This window comes from Tamandua tetradactyla, chromosome 10 (genome assembly GCF_023851605.1).
Source record: "Tamandua tetradactyla isolate mTamTet1 chromosome 10, mTamTet1.pri, whole genome shotgun sequence".
Classification (NCBI taxonomy): Eukaryota; Metazoa; Chordata; class Mammalia; order Pilosa; family Myrmecophagidae; genus Tamandua; species Tamandua tetradactyla.
In genome coordinates, this window is record NC_135336.1 from 15,786,581 (window position 1) to 15,803,971 (window position 17,391).

A 17,391-nucleotide genomic window follows, 5' to 3' on the forward strand; every position below is an offset into this window, starting at 1 on the left:
GGGAGTTTGCAGCCTCCTCTCATTGATGTTATAGTCAACTCAGGTTTAACCTATTTGACTTATTCTGCTATCCTGTCAGGTCATTGTCATTTACACCCAGAGATTGAATCTGAGATTCTCATGACATCTCATGACAGTCAAAGAATTCCCTTCAGTGTGGAAAGAGTGCAGGACTGTGAATTAATGATGCTGGACAGCCTGGGAGTTCTCAGAGAAATTGAGACGTCCACCAAGGGTTGGCACCATGAAGGTTCTAGACTCAGTTGTAGGAAAGAATTCAAGGACTGGTCAGTGTGTACAATGCCGGAGAACCCTGGGATTTCTCTGCTAGATATTCGAGAGCCTCGGGAATTCTCAAAGAAGTCAAGACCTCAACGAGGGGCTGCTGCTATGAAGGTTCTTGACTCAACCACAGGAAAGAACTTGAAGACTAGTCGGAGGGTACAGCCAAAGAATCCAAAGACTACCCAATGTAGACAGCTTAGATGTGTGGCAAAAGTATGTGCTCAAAGGAAGATGAGTGCCGGCCTTCTTTATAGGAGGAGAAGTGGTTGGAGTTTGGGATCTTTGCATTATAAGGACTTGGAAGGTCCCTTCCCCCTCGGATTATGCTAATAAGGGATTGATGAGCTGCACTTTTTGTTGGTTCTTTTTTGGGTGCTGACCTGAGTGAGGGCTAGGTGTGGGGGGGCTAGGTGGGTGAACGCCAAAAGGATCTTCTCGTTATGGGTCTTAGGGTCACTTTCCCCCTCCCTTCTTCCATATCTAACCTACCTTCTTAAGACATGAGGTTCTAGATGCAGCTTTGTCATCAATTTACCTTACCTTGGCAAGGCACTTGCTCTCCCTGGATCAAAGTTGCATCCTCTTCTTTGCCACTATAACATTCTCTGACTGTGATTTACTACCTCATATGAGAAGAAGACAGTACCCCAGAGAGGTCAGAGGAGTCAGAGAAAAAAGGTAAGGTGAAGGTCATATTAACTGGGGAACCATTATAACACCTGGATCCCTACAAAATTTTGCCTGCATCTTTAGATGTTTGAAGCATTTTCCATTGGCTGCTCTCTGCCTCCCAAACCCTCAGCTCTCACAAGGGTCTTGTAGGCCCCCTGGAAAGCACCAAGACTCACAGTGTCCCCATTTCTTTACTATGCATGCACTCCTCAGGAGAGGTGAGCAGTATCGAGAGGCTAAGGAGTGAGGGAGGAGTGCCTGGAGAGAGTGGAGGTCGGGGAGAAGCTTTTGTTCTGAAACCAGTGGCTACAGGCCCCAGCCTCAGTACTGGGAGAGCATCACACTTGGGGGATGAAACTATTTATCTGAAACACCAAATGCAGAACACAAATTGTATTTTTCTGCACTATGTTATTCTGATGGGAATAATAATAGTTGTGCAACCCAGAGTGGGATTATTAAACCCATCTTATGAACACAAAGGAACTGTAAGGAAGCCAAGAAGCACATTCTCCCCAAGACAGGATTTGGAGGTTTTGCGAATTCCAAATGATTTTCCTGATGAGTTATAGGAACCCCCCGGAAGACAGAAGAGAGGGAGTCAAACTCCAAGTGCATTTTGTTCTCATAGAGCCTGTTTTGAACTAAAATAATTTCATCTGTGTGCTTTTTGTTCTCATGGTCTTACTCCCATGAGCTTGTTTAGCACTCAATATAGTGGACACTTGGAGTATAAAGGTCTGTCTCTCCAGCTCAAAATAACTGGATGAGAATGAGAACATTCCATGATTATTCCACAGGTTAGTTTATTTTCATTACCCAAATGGTCTGATTGATTCTTCTACCAAATTACAGAAGTGATTTGGGGTGGTGGGGATGGGAAGGTGGGATGGGGGTGGGGTGAAGGAATATCACAGATACACTAAGTGTCAGGCAGTACAGCAATTAGAGTCTTGTCTCCAAGGACTCTAAGAAGCTCTTAGACTCCAGGAGAAAAGCAGGATTTTAATGATAAGCCTCTAGTGGGAGGATCAGAACCAGCACTGGGATTTTTTTTTTTTTTTTTTTTGGTATATTCATCATCATGATCATTTCTTAGAACATTTGCATCAATTCAGAAAAAGAAATAAAAAGAAAACAGAAAAAAATTCATACATACCATACCCCTTACCCCTCCCTTTCATTGATCACTAGCATTTCAATCTACTAAATTTATTTTAACTTTTGTTCCCATTATTTATTTATTTTTAATCCATATGTTTTACTCATCTATTGATAAGGTAGATAAAAGGAACATTAGGCACAAAGTTTTCACAATTACATGGTCACATTGTGAAAGCTGTATCATTATACAATCATCTTCAAGAAACATGGCTACTGGAACACAGCTTCACATTTTCAAGCAGTTCCCTCCAGCCTCTCCATTAGGTCTTGACCAGCAAGGTGATATCTATTTAATGAGTAAGAATAACCTCCAGGGAAACCTCTCAACTCTGTTTGGAATCTCTCAGCCATTGACACTTTATTTTGTTTCATTTTGCTTTTCCTAGTTTTGATCGAGAAGGTTTTCTCAATCCCTTGATGCTGAGTCCCAGCTCATTCTAGGATTTCAGTCCCACATTGCCAGGAAGGTCCACACCCCTGGGAGTCATGTCCAATGTAGAGATGGGGAGGGCAGTCAGTTTGCTTGTTGTATTGGCTGAGAGAGTGAGGCCACATCTGAGCAACAAAAGAGGTTCTCTGGGGTGACTCTTAGGCCTAATTTTAAGTAGGCTTAGCCTATTTTTTGTGGGGTTAAGTTTCATATAAACAACCCCTCAGACTGAAGGCTCAGCCTGTCAGCATTGGGGTTTTGAAAGCCCTTACCCAACCTGTTAGGGGAGAAAGGAAGTACCTGGATGAGTTTGTGTGTGGAAAAAAATGATGACTCTTTTATGTAGTGCAAACCAGACAGGAAATCGGATATATATACAGTGTTCCCACAATTCCTCCCTTACAAGAAAAGAGGGCTGGCCCTTCCACATATTTCTTAGGCAGCAAGTCATTTGCTTCCTACAGTTCCTTTCCTGCCTCTTCCTCTCCCTCCATCCCTCATAAGCTTCTATAATCTTTCTAGAGGAAATCTTGGCGTATGTATCAGGAGCCTAAACCATGTGCATACCCTTTGACCAAATAATTTCAGTTACAGAAATTTAACCTAGGAAATAAACAGCTCATTGCTTATAATATGGAAATGTTTCTTTATAATAAGGAAATGTTCAAAAATAATCAGTAATTAATTAGGGCCCATCTGTACAATAAAAAATAAAAGCAAGCTGCAAATATATACAAAAAAAAAAATGTGTAGTGTTAAGACCTCATTTTGTTTTAAAAGATACATAACTCTATCTCTGCCTTTTATCTCCATACCACAAAAATGACATATACGAAAATGTTAAGCATGATTCTCTCTGGGTAGTGGTGGCTCTTGGGTGCTTTTATTCTTTTTGTTTTTCTGTGTTTTCTGCATTTGTGTACTGAACTTGAATTGTTTCTATAATCACACACATGAACCCTCACACATACAGAAACCATTACAAAATCTTCTTTTATGTCTTCCTATAACTAAGAATCCCAGGAATAATAGAAAAGAGACCTAGTGTTGGTATGTTTTAAAAATATATATTGTCAGCAGCATTTTACATCTCAGCAATGGCAACTTTAAACTAAAATGTCATTGGTAAGTGATAGATACCTGAATACTAGAATTTCCTCTAGTCACAGCACCAGGGGAGGTTATCATCTGCCAGATGTTGGTTTTCAACTTGATTTACACTTTCTTTGATCCTATTACCCTATATAGACTAAAAGACTATAAAATTTGTCCACAAAAATACAATACAGTAAATAAAATAAAATAAAAAGAGATACCTTTCTCGGTATGTATGGTGTCTGCAGAATTACAAAGCTAAAGTTAAAGAAAAGACAGTAAGAAATGGTGTCAATGGACACGAAAAATATAATTATCACTGTGTGACATAGAAATAATAATCAGTATAAAGTAAAAAAAAAAAAACTGATAAATTTGGCTTTAAATTAAAACTAGGGCATAATTGAAGGCCAGGCTGTAATGTAATTCACCCCTGTTTTCATGGGCTGGTTTAAACCTACTGACAATAAAAAGCATTAAAGTTTCTTCACCCAAATCTCCCCTTTCAAAGCACTCGCCGTGGCCTCAGTAAAGTGAGCTTGGAAGGTTAATGTCAGTCTAGACTTTGGAAAGCTAAACTGTATTCTTTACATTTTCTTAGTAGAGGGGGAGAGAAAAGGCCACTAATCAGGTGGGGAAATAAGGGGGAAAAGTTAGTTTTCTGAGACTGTGTCTTTTTTTGGTTTGACCTTGGATTTAATATTTCTTAAAGTGTGTGGAAGAAAACGAGGGGCCTTGTCTGCACTCAATTAACCAGTCCCATCTTGAAAAGGAAGCTCTTTTTATGGTGTACAATTGTGGTTCGGAAAATGGGTGGGCAAGGAAGTTATGTTGGCCAGCGCATCTGGGTTAATCTTTCCATGTAGAGACATTTTCTAGTGGGTATTCCTAAAATTCTAGAGGGACAAGGAGACAAAAAAAGAAAGAAAGAAAGAAAGTGATGCTGCAATTCTATCAGAGTGCATGTAAGACCTTCTGAGGAAGGAGTGGAAAATTACGCTAGCTGGGTCCTGAGTCCCCCCAGGATGAAGTTCTGGGAGTCTGGCCTTCTAAACTACCTTGGGATTACAACTCAGTATCAGTTTAATGGTCTTCTGGACCTGGGGTGTCCCCAGTCTGGCCGGGTCTCACTGCGGGTCAAGGCCTTTCCAGCATTTACTCTTATATGCAGCTCTCACTTGGACCTTAAGGAAGGTCATGAATAAAATGCATTTAACTAATTTTTCCTCTCTCCTCTTTTTCGCCTCAACCAGGGTCTTTGGTTCTCACTAGTCAAAGCTTTTTCTGCAGTTGAATTGTCACCTCAACAGTTTTTTTTTACAGTAATCTCCAGTTTATTTTAAGAATAAATATTATCATAGTTACCAGATGACTCTTGAGTCTACACTTTAATCAACAGATGCAATCTAATTTTTCTGTTAATTATAAGAAAAATCTGTGGTTGTCAATGAGTTTTTCTGTAGAAGCAAAATGGTCTATGATTAAGCTTCCACCGTGCTAACAGAATGGACATGTACTCGTGAGGGTAGGGCTATTGCTATGACAAATAGGTCCCAACATGTACAATGGCTAAACACAACAAAATTTATTTCTTCTCAAGCCATAGCACTGGGCACATGGACAGGCTGACACACAATCATTCAGGAATGCAGATTGAAGGAGAAACTGCTATCACCAACATGTGGTCTTTCAAGGTTGTAGCTGAGGATGCCTCCATTCCAGCCAGGGTTAGACTCCAGGAAATTTTCAAATCAAGGCATGATCAAGGTGATTCTTTCTTCCCAAAGACTGGCTGCCAGATCTGCCACATGGCAAGACACATCATGGTGTCTGTTAGTCTCTCCCTTCTCTTCCAGGTTTCCTTGCTTTCAGCTTACTACAAGTTTTATGTTTGGCCCAGATTTATTCAATGTTCATTCCACAAAATTTATTAAGCACCTTTATTAAGCAACAGATGGCCAAGTGCCCCTTTCTGCTATGCCAGGTCATTCGTTCATTCATACATTCATTCAATAAATACTGAGTGCCTACCATAGTAGTGTGTAGGCACTCAGTATTTATCGACACATTTGTAATGTGTCAACATGGCTAGGCTGAATCATGTTTTCTAGAATTCCCTTCCCTGCATGTTGTTGGATAGGGTGAACCACTGGAGATGTTTTGTGTGAGAGTTGGAGGTTGGAAGTGAAGCAGCATCCAGTTCAAGGCTCACACACATTGTCACTTTATCTGCAGGTTCACCTCATTGGCATAAAGCTGTGGCTGCAACCACGCCACCTTCCCCTGAAGCCTCCTTCATCTTCTCTGACTCCTGGACCAGGTATGTGCGTTCACCCGCATGACACAGGGCACTTTTATTTGGCTTCTCAGCCCCATTAGTGACTCTTCATTCTCCTTCCCTCTCCAAACACCCAATTCTCACATCTGGCATTCCTTACCTCCACCCTGCCGCATCTTGTATTCCACTTTTAATTAGCTAGGAAACCACGACACATCACTCATTACAAACCATTCTACTTTGCTCTATTTATTTATTCATTTGACAAATATTTTAATGAGCATCTGCTATATGAGAGGCACTGTGCTAGCTGCTGGGGGTACAGTGGAGAATAGGACAAACATGGTCTCTGCTCTCATGAAGCTTACAGCCCACTGGGGGAGAATCCAGTAAACAAATATAGAAATGAAATTGGATAAGAAAATGAGTGGGCTGTATCCACAGGGAAAACTGGGGTGGGGTGGAAGGGAAGCAGGACTTGCTTTAAATAAGGTAGATGGAGAAGGCCTTTTTATCCAAATTTATTTTTGAATAATAGAAAGTTGAAAGAATACGGACCCATTAAGAAAGCAGCTTTTGTTAGAAGTTCATCCATTTGAAAAATACTCTAAGAGGCTAAATTTCTTAAGAAGAAATACGAGTGGAGATACAAACCCAGCAGCCTGAGACACTCAAATCTGAAGGCGAAAGGACAGCCATACGAGATCCAGTGGGGAAAATGGAAGGTGTTCAGTCATCTTTTTCTTTCCTTCCGTTCTTTTGAAAAGCGGGAAATACATGTAATGGTTTTTCATTCTCACAGAGACCATTTATTAGGAAGTGCTTATTCGGCAGTGAAACAGGTGGCTCAGTGGCAGAGTTCTCGCTTGCAGAGCTGGAGACCTGGGTTTGATTCCCGGAGCCTGTGCATGCAAAACAAACAAAAAAAAGAGCGAGCTCAGGCTGTGCCATCAAAAACCTCTGGATGAAGACAGGAGTCAGATAAAGGACCTGGACACAGGGCAGACCCCGAGAGAGCCTGCAGAGTGTGCCTGGGAAGGGTGTGTGCATGTGTGTGTGTGAGTGCATGTGCGTGTGCACACAATCTTTTCCTACACAGAAAATCTATTAGAATATCCCATTCTGGGGAGGCTGAGCAGGTAACGCCTCTGCATTTTCTCTGCTGCTGCCCTGGAACTCAGGATGAGTCCACTCAGAGTGGCTGAAGGAGCAGGTGTTACCTGAGCAAGTGAATTGGAAACGCTCCCCAGTTAGAGTTCGCTACCCAGTCAGGGGTTCTGGGTGACACTGGAATAATTCACATCTCTCACCAGAAGGAGCTCTTTGGAGTAGGACCGTGATTCTTTGGTTTCTCCTCCTCGTGCCAAGCAAAGAGCTGTGTACCTAGTAGGAAAATCAGTTATTATTGATGCCTTTATACAAAAGCCTTCATCTGTGCAAAGTCAACTTTTAAAGTTTTTAAAGGTTGGGGCCCCAAGTGTGGTCTCAGAACACAGAGACCTATCAAGGAATTAGAAGGGCTTCTTTTATTGTTTCTCGTGATGGCTACAGGTTCAGTTACTGGTTTTGGATCCAGAGAAACTGCTCCGCATGTTAGGAATTTGAGGAAGAACTCAAAAGTTAAGAGAATCCAATGTGATGCGGGACAGTTTAAAGCTCCTTCCTTCTCAAACAAGGACAATGCTTTCAAAATAAGGATGAGCACTGTTTTAGCAATTTCAAATTCTCCTTACCATTTTGCTCTCTGGCCAATGTCAGTAAATAAGATCCCAGGATTATTCCGTGTCTTCCCTAGGTTTGTGTTAAGCAATATTAGCTAGTTGGCAGCATGCTGATGGGAAGAAATTATAGGAGGAGAAATCTAGGCTTTAGTTTTCATTTAAAGGTAGTGACTTTCCCTAGAATCTGACATCTCCTTTATGAGTCAACATGTCGAGTATTTCTGTGGACCGTCTGCCCCAGGGACACCAAACATTTCACAGATTTCTGTTATAAAGGTTGTTTTTTTTTACAAAGATTGATCCATGTAAAAGGTTCAATTGTCATTTTTAAGAACAATGGTGTTTCTTAGCTTTACATTCTGGCCACAGTCAGCGAAGTCATAAATATCATAACCTCCACTGTGACCTTGTCACAATTCACCCACTTAGTTATTAATGGCTTTCCCCTGACATAAAGGAAATCACCTGTCATGGTTCAGGTGAGCAAAAGAAATTATAGAAACTCAGGCAAAAGGGAAAAAAATACACGTATATATAAATATTTAACCCAAGTGTTTCTGTTGACTAAAGCTGCTGGAATGCAATATACCAGAAATGGATTGCCTTTTATAAAGGGAATTTATTAAGTTACAGGTTACAGTTCTAAGGCCATTAAAATGTTGAAATTAAGGCAAGAACAAGAGGATACCTTCTTGGAGGAAAGGTAGCCAGCATCTGGGACACCTCTGTCAGCTGGAAAGGCATGTGGTCGACGTCTGCCAGTCCTTTGCTCCTGGGTTCCATTGCTCTCACCTTCTCCAAGCGTCTGAGGGCCTCACTGAGCTTCTCCAGAGAAAACTCAGAGTTTCATCTCTCTGCTGTCTGTGTTGGCTCTCTCCAGGTTCTGGCTCTTTCTGTGAGTCCTTGCTTAGCACCTGGGTATTTCTGTCTGAATCTCCAAATATCTGTGTCTCTTGGTTTCATCTTTGTATCGGCTCTGGAATCTTTCTCTCTCTGCAAGCTCTTTTAAGGACCCCAATAAACTAATAAAGACCCACATCTCCATGGAAACAACCTAATCAAAAGGTCCCACACACAATAGGTCTGCATCTGCAGGGTGGATTAAAAGAGCATGGCTTGGGCAGGCAAGAGTGGCTCAGTGGTAGAGTTCTCGTCTGCCATGCCAGAGACCCAGGTTCGATTCCCAGTGCCTGCCCATGTTAAAAAAACAAAACAAAACAGCATGGCTTTTATGCCGTACATGACAGTTTGACATCAGCACATCAATGTCATCTATCCCAAGTCTCTCAGAATCTTTCTTCCAGTGATGTATTACTGGGTAGAAAACACAATTAGCATCATCAATAAAGTCTATCCCAGATATAGCCCTCCCATAGTTCCAACAGAGAAACTACAGCCCAAGACCCTGCCTCCTGCACTAGGAAGCCCTGTGACCTGGCTTCCACCTTCGACTCCGAGGCCAAGGCCTGGGACAGCTTGGATTCACCATCCCACACTGGAACAGGAGCTCAAGGAGGGCTGGCTCAAAATTCAAAGTTTATTGCATGGAGAAATGTTAATGTTCTCAAAAGCCTTTGCCTAGAGCCTTGGAGAGGATCACAAAGAAATGATTTCTTCCTCCAGCTTATCTCTTAGGAAATTACTTCCATATCTGCCAAAATCGCACAAACCTGCAGGACCTCACTGGTACCTTGGTCTGTGGAACATTTGGACATCCCTCGTGACTGTTTCTGCTCCTTTTTCCTCAGGAGAAAGCAGAAGATCTGGGAAGGAGAGAGAGCCTACCCCTGGTCTCTTGGCTGCCTTGATGGGACGGCTCCAAGTGACAGTTCCAGGAACAAAACCTGGGACTGTGAGCAAACCCATCACTTCCTGCTTCCATCTTCTCACTTCACACTGGGTGACCCCACTTTGTCAGGTGAGGGCCATACTCTCCGACCAGGTGCTTTGCCTTCACCCCTGTTTTTTTTTTTTAATTATTTATTTATTAATTTAAAAAAATTAACAACAAACAAAAATATTAACATATCATTCCATTCTACATATACAATCAGCAATTCTCCGTATCATCACATAGTTGCATATTCATCATTTCTTAGAACATTTGCATAGATTTAGAAAAAGAAATAAAAAGACAACAGAAAAAGATATAAAACGATAACAGAAAAAAAAAGATTATACATACCATATCCCTTACCCCTCACTTTCATTTATCACTAGCATTTCAAACTGAATTTATTTTAACATTTGTTCCCCCTATTCTTTATTTTTATTCCATATGTTCTACTCATCTGTTGATATGTTCCCCCCTGTTTTGTTACCACATATTTCCTTCCTTTCTCCCTCCTTCCCTCCCTCCCATCCTTCCTTCTTTCCATTCACCCATCTATCCATCCATCCTTCCATGTGTCCTCTACCCATTTGTCCCAAACTGATGAGTTTCTATGCGCTGGGCTCTGTGCTAAAAACTGACTCTAAAGATGGGCAAGAATAGTCCCTGGCCCCCAGGAGCTTCCAGTCCTGTGGAGAAGGTAGACACAGGTATAAATAACTTTAAAATGGTGCAGAGGTTGAGGTGTGACAAGACTGTGGGTGTTCAAAGGAAGACCATCACCTCCAGCTGTCACCTCCCTGTGGTGAACATTCTCTTAAAGTGGCTCCCAAGATACCCACTTCCTGGTGTTCACACCTGTGTGATCCCCTCTGACTGAGCATGGATGGGACCTGTGACTTGCTTCTAATCAATAGAATATAGCAAAGGTAACATGTGATCACATGATTCTGTTCCATAAAACTGTGGTGCCCATCTCGCTGGAGTCTCTCTGTCTCCCTTAGTGGCTTTGAGGAAACAAGTGATGATGTTGGGGACCCCAGGTGGCAAGGAACTGCAGAGCGGCTCTAGGAACTGAAGGCAGCCTCTAGCCAACAGCCAGCGGGAAACTGGAGCCCTCAGTCATATAGCCAACAACGTGGGAAGATAATCCTTCCTCAGCTGAGCCCCAGCTGACCCCTTGATTGCAGCCTTATGAGACCCTAAATAGAAGACCCAGGTAAGCCCACCTCCTGGTTAAGCTGTGCCTGGAATCCTGACCCATAGAAACTATGAGGTAATAACCATGTGATAAGTTGTTGTGCAGTAACAGAAAACTAATACACCTCCTAAGCAGCAGCCCTCAGAAACGTGAATGAAGTTCTGGGAATTGGCTGACAGATGAAGAAATACCTCTAACCCTCATATTCATTCATTCATTCATTCATTCATTTGCTCATTCAGCAAATATTTACCGAGCACTTGCTCTGCACCAGGCACTGTCCTAGGCCTACAATATAGTCGGGATACATCAGTGAACAAAAGAAAATCCCTGCTCTCATAAGCCGATATTCTAGTCAGGAGACACAAATGCTAAAGTGATAAATCGATTCTACAGTATGTTATTAGATGATGAGTGCTATAGAAAGAGATAAGGGGGTCTGGGAATGTCAGGGAGATGGGTTGCAATTTTTAACAGTGGCCAGGGTAGGCCTCATGAGAAAGCTCCATTTGACGAACACTTGAAGGATCTGAGGACGCATCGCATAAGAAACTGCAGGCATCGTCCGTGTGCACAATTTCAGGCATGGATTCAAGGCCTGATCCTGCCCTGGGAGCATGTGGGTCATAACCTCCCTTTTCAACCTCATCTCCCACTGCTACCCCTCTGCTGCCCTAGTCCACCCTGTATCCCCACCACCCCACCACCCTCTACCATTCCCCAAACCCTACCAAAAGTCTTCGCTCCTCTGGAAAACCCTCATTTTGTTCACCTGACAAAACACTTCTCCTATCCACTCACCTCAATGGCCACCTCCTCCTGTGCCTGGCCCAACATCAGCCTCTCCTCCGTGTTCCCCTGAGCCGGGCTTATGGTTTTATTGTGTGATTTCCCTTTCCACACACGTGTTACGGCACGTGTGGACTCACTGTGGGCAGGGACCCTGACTGACCCTGAATTACCAGACCCTGGCGTATCGTAAGTGGTATTTGTTCTCTGTTTTCATCCCTCTCTCTCTCTCTCTTCCCGGTGCCATCCCCACCCTGCCTCTCTCTTCCTCTGCTCATCTCCTTCTGCATCTCTGAGTATCTTTTTCTGTTTCTCAGTCCTTCTCTGGTTCTCTCTCACACAGAGAAACTCATACACTTGGACATACACAATTGTATGTAAAAGTTTCTTTTGAGCGTCCGTCCTCTCCCAGCAGCAGGGGGTACTGGTGGGAAGGGAATGAGACTGTGATGGGTAGGATGGGGGTAAAAGGGTACGTTTCCTTCAAAGGAAAACGGAAAGTATACAGCTGGCTCCTCATAAATATTAGATTAAAATAACAACTGTGTTATTATCAGCACATCCGCCAATGGAAGAGAGTTTCTCAACAGCAAATAATTCTGTTGTGAAGGGGCTGTCCTGTGGATTTTAGGATGTTTACCAGCATCCTTGGCCTCTACCCACCAGTAGCAGTCTCTGAGTCGTGACAATCAATAATGTCTCCAGACATTGTCAAATGTCCCTTGAGAGGCAAAATTCCCCCATGGCCCCTTGAGAACATCTGATGTGCGGCCACTTCTCCCAGGATCTGAAGGCATTCAGCAGTGATTTTCCAGGCAATCTCCCAAGCATAACATTTCTACAGGGCACAACAGAGGATAAAGCTTCTGAGTTCAGGAAAGAACAGCAACCTCAGCCCATTTCCATCCTTCTGGATGTGGCCCTTTTGACCCAGCACTGGTCCTGTGTGGCTTCTGGTAGCCAGTAGGGTCCCTTTGTGCTGTGACTTCCTGTGGGAACACCTATCTCCAGGACAGAGCCCACAGCTTAGATTTTAGTCTCCATTGACCAGCTCTGCTGGGCCTTTTTGTTCAGTGTACCAACTGCAAAACATCTCCTGTAGCCCTGGACACAACCTCCTGACTACCACTAAACAGTGGAGCAGCTGCCAATGAGTTGCTCTTCTAAAAACAGCCCTATTTTTCACTGATACATCCACAAATGAGGTGGTGTGCATAAGCGGAGGTGAGAAGTGGGAAGATACAATTTCCCCTTCTTAAAGCATCAGACTGCCCTTCACAAAAGTAGTTCACCTAGTAGCAAAATCTGGCCACCTGTGCAGAAGAGCTGATTATTAGAGAAGGACACTATATTGTTTTGAAAATCTAGGTAGAACTCAGAAAACATCCAGGATGGAAATGCAGTGGCAGATTAATGACCCACACTGGCCAAACCATTTCCGGGACTTTGTGTGATAGGAGTCCCAGGAACTCTCCAAGGGTGGTCTGAGTGCACATCTGATCTGATTTACGAGGAATCCATCCCAAGGGGGGTTATGTAGCTTGATCCTGAATCTGCTTAACTTGTGTGATCAGCCTTAGTGGTGTAAGCACAGGCATTTAGTATGATACCTAAAATGTTGTTTAGAAATGTTGAAGTACTTGGAGTAGGTTTATTTCATTTTTTATTTGGTTTGTTACCCAGAGAGTATTTGGACAAGGCATTATTTGTTTTCCAAGTGATACTTCTGAGCCAACTTTTTCCGTAGCATATACCTGACCCTTGTCACAGAATCGCACACATGTTTATAGCCACAGCTTTAGACTTAAGTGCAGATAACCTGTACAGCCACATCTATCCTCACCCTCTGGAAAAGACAGAAAATTGTGACCTGTAAGTGTTCTTAATAAGCTGTAAATACCTTGAAGGAGGAATGGTTTCCCATTAGCGTCCAAATATGGTGATTTTAAAAAATCTATTTCATTACCATTGCAATTAAAAATGAAACAAACATTTATGGTTTTGCTAATGGCAGCTTCAGTATGAAATTCAAGCATCTGCTTGCTCATAATGCCATTTATTATCTAGACAAATTACTGAAGGAAAGAATTAGCTTGCTTCCAATTACATCTGATGCCACCAGTCATAACAATGAACAAGGCCAGATATGCCAAATGATACTTGTGGGAAGCTCTGATGAAGGCCTGGGAAACATTTTCAATAGAGGATATACAAGAAAAAATAATTAATTTAGAGTCCCACAGATAAAAGGCAAACTGATGGAACTCAGTCATCAGAGCAATGCAAATTAAAATAGCAGAGATATCACTTTATACCCTATTAGACCAGCAAATGGTAGAAAGGTGGAAAATGCCAAGTGTTGGGGGCTGTGGGTTATAAGAAACTTCCTGTATTGCTGCCATTCTAGAGAGAATCAGAATTTAGTCAAATAACATAATCCAAAGGCCCAGCAATTCCTCTTATGGTCTGTCTCATAGAAAAATCTCATACAGGTTCGGAAGGGGACATGTAAGAAGATATGCATTGCAGTGCTCATTGTGAGATTGGAGGCAATTTGGCTGTCCATCAGTGGAGTAGTGGAGAGATAATCTATGGTGTATGCATACCTTGAAGTGCTATGCAACAGTTAGAACTAAAAGATTAGTTGTATGCACAATAACAGTGATGATCTTAAAAAAATACAGTGCTAAGTTTAAAAAGTAAGAAACTAAATAAGCTATGAACCACACACAATTTAAGTGACTTAAGACCTAAGGCATATCAAACAACAAAATATTTTGTAAGAACACAGAAAGATCCATGTCAAACACATTAGAAAATTTACCCATATGGCAGACAGGGAGAGGTATGACAGTTGGAATTGGTACAAAAGAAAATTCATAATTAAAATAAGAGAGGGACTTTCATGGACCAGTGATGACAATATTCTATGAACCAAGTAGTGTAACTAATTCAGTTCTCTGCACTTGAGACTACTTCCCCCAAATATATTTTGTTTTAACTACAATTTTTGTCAACATAACATGGAACATGTGATAAAAACAGTTTATCTTAAGGTCAGTTTAAAAGGAGATGGAATATTGGCTTATACCTAAGACTCTCTACTGATACCAGGTAGAGATTAGCCGTCCTTGGGGTAAAGGCCTAAAACCTACCCACCCCAGGACTCCTGAACGGACACTGGGTAAAAGCCATCTATAACTGGTGGGCGGGTGATAATCCTGCTTACGGTCCAGATCCTTTTCTGTAAGGCAGAGATCTGCTGCCACCAGACCTGCACGACACAGCACAGTAGCACCAGCTACCTGTAGCTATTTAACTTAAAGTTAAATTTAAATATGGGGGTTGATATCATCAACATGGTGATGGAAAGCATCCCCTGGAAAGATCCCCCCTCAGAATCAGCTAATAAAAGGACAAATACCACTTGCTTAGAATTCTGGAGGACAGTAGAGACTGGAGAAGGTCTCTACAAATGTAGAGTCGAAGAAAAAGAAAAATAATCTCTAAGAACAGGTAGGAAATTTCTATCCTGGACCCACCAATCTGTATCCCTTCCGCTGACTCAGTCCCTTGCAGCTTGGGAATCATACAGGCAGCGCAGCCCAGGTCCCTCCTGCGTGGATGCAGACTCTGGAGCTACTAACCACAGCGATTTAGAGCACCACGCATATCCAGGCATAGGGACACAAGTCTGCAGAGACCCATGGTGGAACACAAACCCAAACCGTTGAGTTATACTACATGCTGCATACAAAAGGGACTCTGGGGTAGGGAGGGGAAGAGAGAAACCACGGCAGAACTGTTGGTAAGAGGTGCACAAAAACAATCCAGTTTCTGTTATCTGGACCACCTAAATGGAAAACAGAGTTTTATGAATTGGTCTACCTTCTGGATTAAGCCATCTGGCTTCCCAGGGCAGGATTCCCTAACGTGGAAGAAATCAAAAGCCTCACAGAAAAAAAATGCATGCACGTATGTGTATATGTGTGTGTGTGTGTGTGTGTGTGTGTGTGTGTGTGTGTGTGTGTAGTGCTGAACTGTTGTAAGACAGAATGGGTCCCAGAACTGAAAAGTGTAAGGAAAAGGGGGCACTGAGTGAGGAAGAGAATTTAAACAAATCACAGGAGTTGGGGAGAAAATTCTGCACAAAAACAACAGAATAGATTAATTCCCAGAGAAGGACCAGAGGAAAGTAAATTTCCTCCTAGAGATGAAACAATTGCAAAAAAAGTGCAATCTTAAAAACTGAACCACAAATCCAGGGTAAGAAGCAGATAAAGAAGAGCTGAGAAAATCTAAACAGTTAAACATGGGCTATTCTAAAGGTCCAGAATAAGTTGGGTCAAGCATCAAAGAAGAGCCTCAATACAAAGCCAATCAACAATAAAAACTCTAGAGAAGAGGGAGAGATTGAGCTTCAGAGTAAACTCATCAAGATAACCAGATGTCCAGATATCAACAAAAACTTAAAAGCCATACTAAGAAACAAGAAGACATAGCTCAGTCAAAGGATCAAACTAAAACTTCAGAGGAGACGTAGAATTTGGAATAACTAATTGAAATTCAAACAAATCTACTAGATCAATTCAAAGAGATGAAGGAAAATATAGATATAGTGCTAAAGGATAATAAGAAGAAAATGTGTGGGCATAAAGAATATGAGAGTATAAAAAGAAACATAACAGAAATTATGGGGATGAAGGGCACAAAAACATTGTTAAAAGAAATCAAAGAAGACCTAAATAAATGGAAAGACATTCTGTGTTCATGGATTGGAAGGTTAAATATCATTAAGATGTCAATTCTACCCAAATTTGATTTACAGATTCAAAGTAATCCCAATCAAAATTCCAGAAGCCTAATTTTCAGCCATGGAAAAACCAATTCTCATATATTTTTGAAGGGTAAAGGGCCCCAAATAGTAAAAAAAAAATCTTGAAAAAGAGGAATGCAGTTGGAAGACTCATACTTCCTGACTTTAAAACTTATTACAAAGCTACAATGTCAAAACAGCATGGTTCTAGCACAAAGATAGATATATAGACCAAAGGACTTGAATTGAGAGTTCAGGAATAGACCCTCGCATCCACAGCCAGTTGATTTTTTGTTTGTTTTTGTATTAAAGCAAGCAGGTCAATGCCATATATCCATGGGTGCAAGCTGGAAGGGCAATGAAGCTACCAGGAGCAGAGAAGAGAAGGGAGGTCTCTCAGTCCAGGCTAGGTGAGTAGACGGTGAATCTGTAAGATTCCCAAACATTTGGCTGTGTCAAAGCCAAGTGGAGGTACTGTCCTTATGTGCGGGCGAGGTGGTGGTTGTGGCCAAGCACCTTCAGGCCTTCCTCTCCTCCTCTCTCACTGCCCGAGGCGTGATTGCTCCCCTTCGCTTCATCTGGGAGGCAGCCAAGAGGACCTCCAGCAGTGTCACAGCTCCCAGGCCGGGTTTTTCATACACTCGCTGTTTTACCTGTAAGTCAAATCAATCAAAAAATTGATTTTTTTAAAAATATTTTTATTGTAAAACCTTAACAAACAAGCATGCATTCTTGACATACAAACATTCTATACATGGTGTACGTTCAATGGCTCACAATATCATTAGCCTACTGATTTTTGACAAGTGTGTGCAAAAACCACTCAATTGGGAAATAGTCTCTGAATCCTCTCTTTTCTCACATGATATGATTCCTTATCTGCATGTCTCTCCTTAACCCACTGGGCTTTGGTTTGCCAGGACTTCTGGGGAGTTTGGTGCCCAGAATTCAAAGGCTGTTCTCTGAACTTGCCTGGGACACACTGCTTCTATTATCATACTATAAGCTTCATTTAAAGTGTTTCCCTCCTTGTTAACAATCGGCTTTAAAAAATTATATAAAACATATCAGGCATATACAAAACTATCAAATAAAATAATATTCTAAGA

The 17,391-nt window shown here is 42.0% G+C and overlaps 1 long non-coding RNA gene across 1 annotated transcript; it reads right to left on the reverse strand.

The window, feature by feature from the left end:
• Nucleotides 1-6,810: 6,810 nt before the first annotated feature.
• Nucleotides 6,811-15,188, reverse strand: LOC143647819 (uncharacterized). The gene is made up of 3 exons (XR_013158201.1): nt 15,114-15,188; nt 7,235-7,307; nt 6,811-6,826 (listed from the first exon to the last, which is right to left on the reverse strand). It is a non-coding gene; the product is annotated as an uncharacterized LOC143647819 (long non-coding RNA).
• Nucleotides 15,189-17,391: the final 2,203 nt, after the last annotated feature.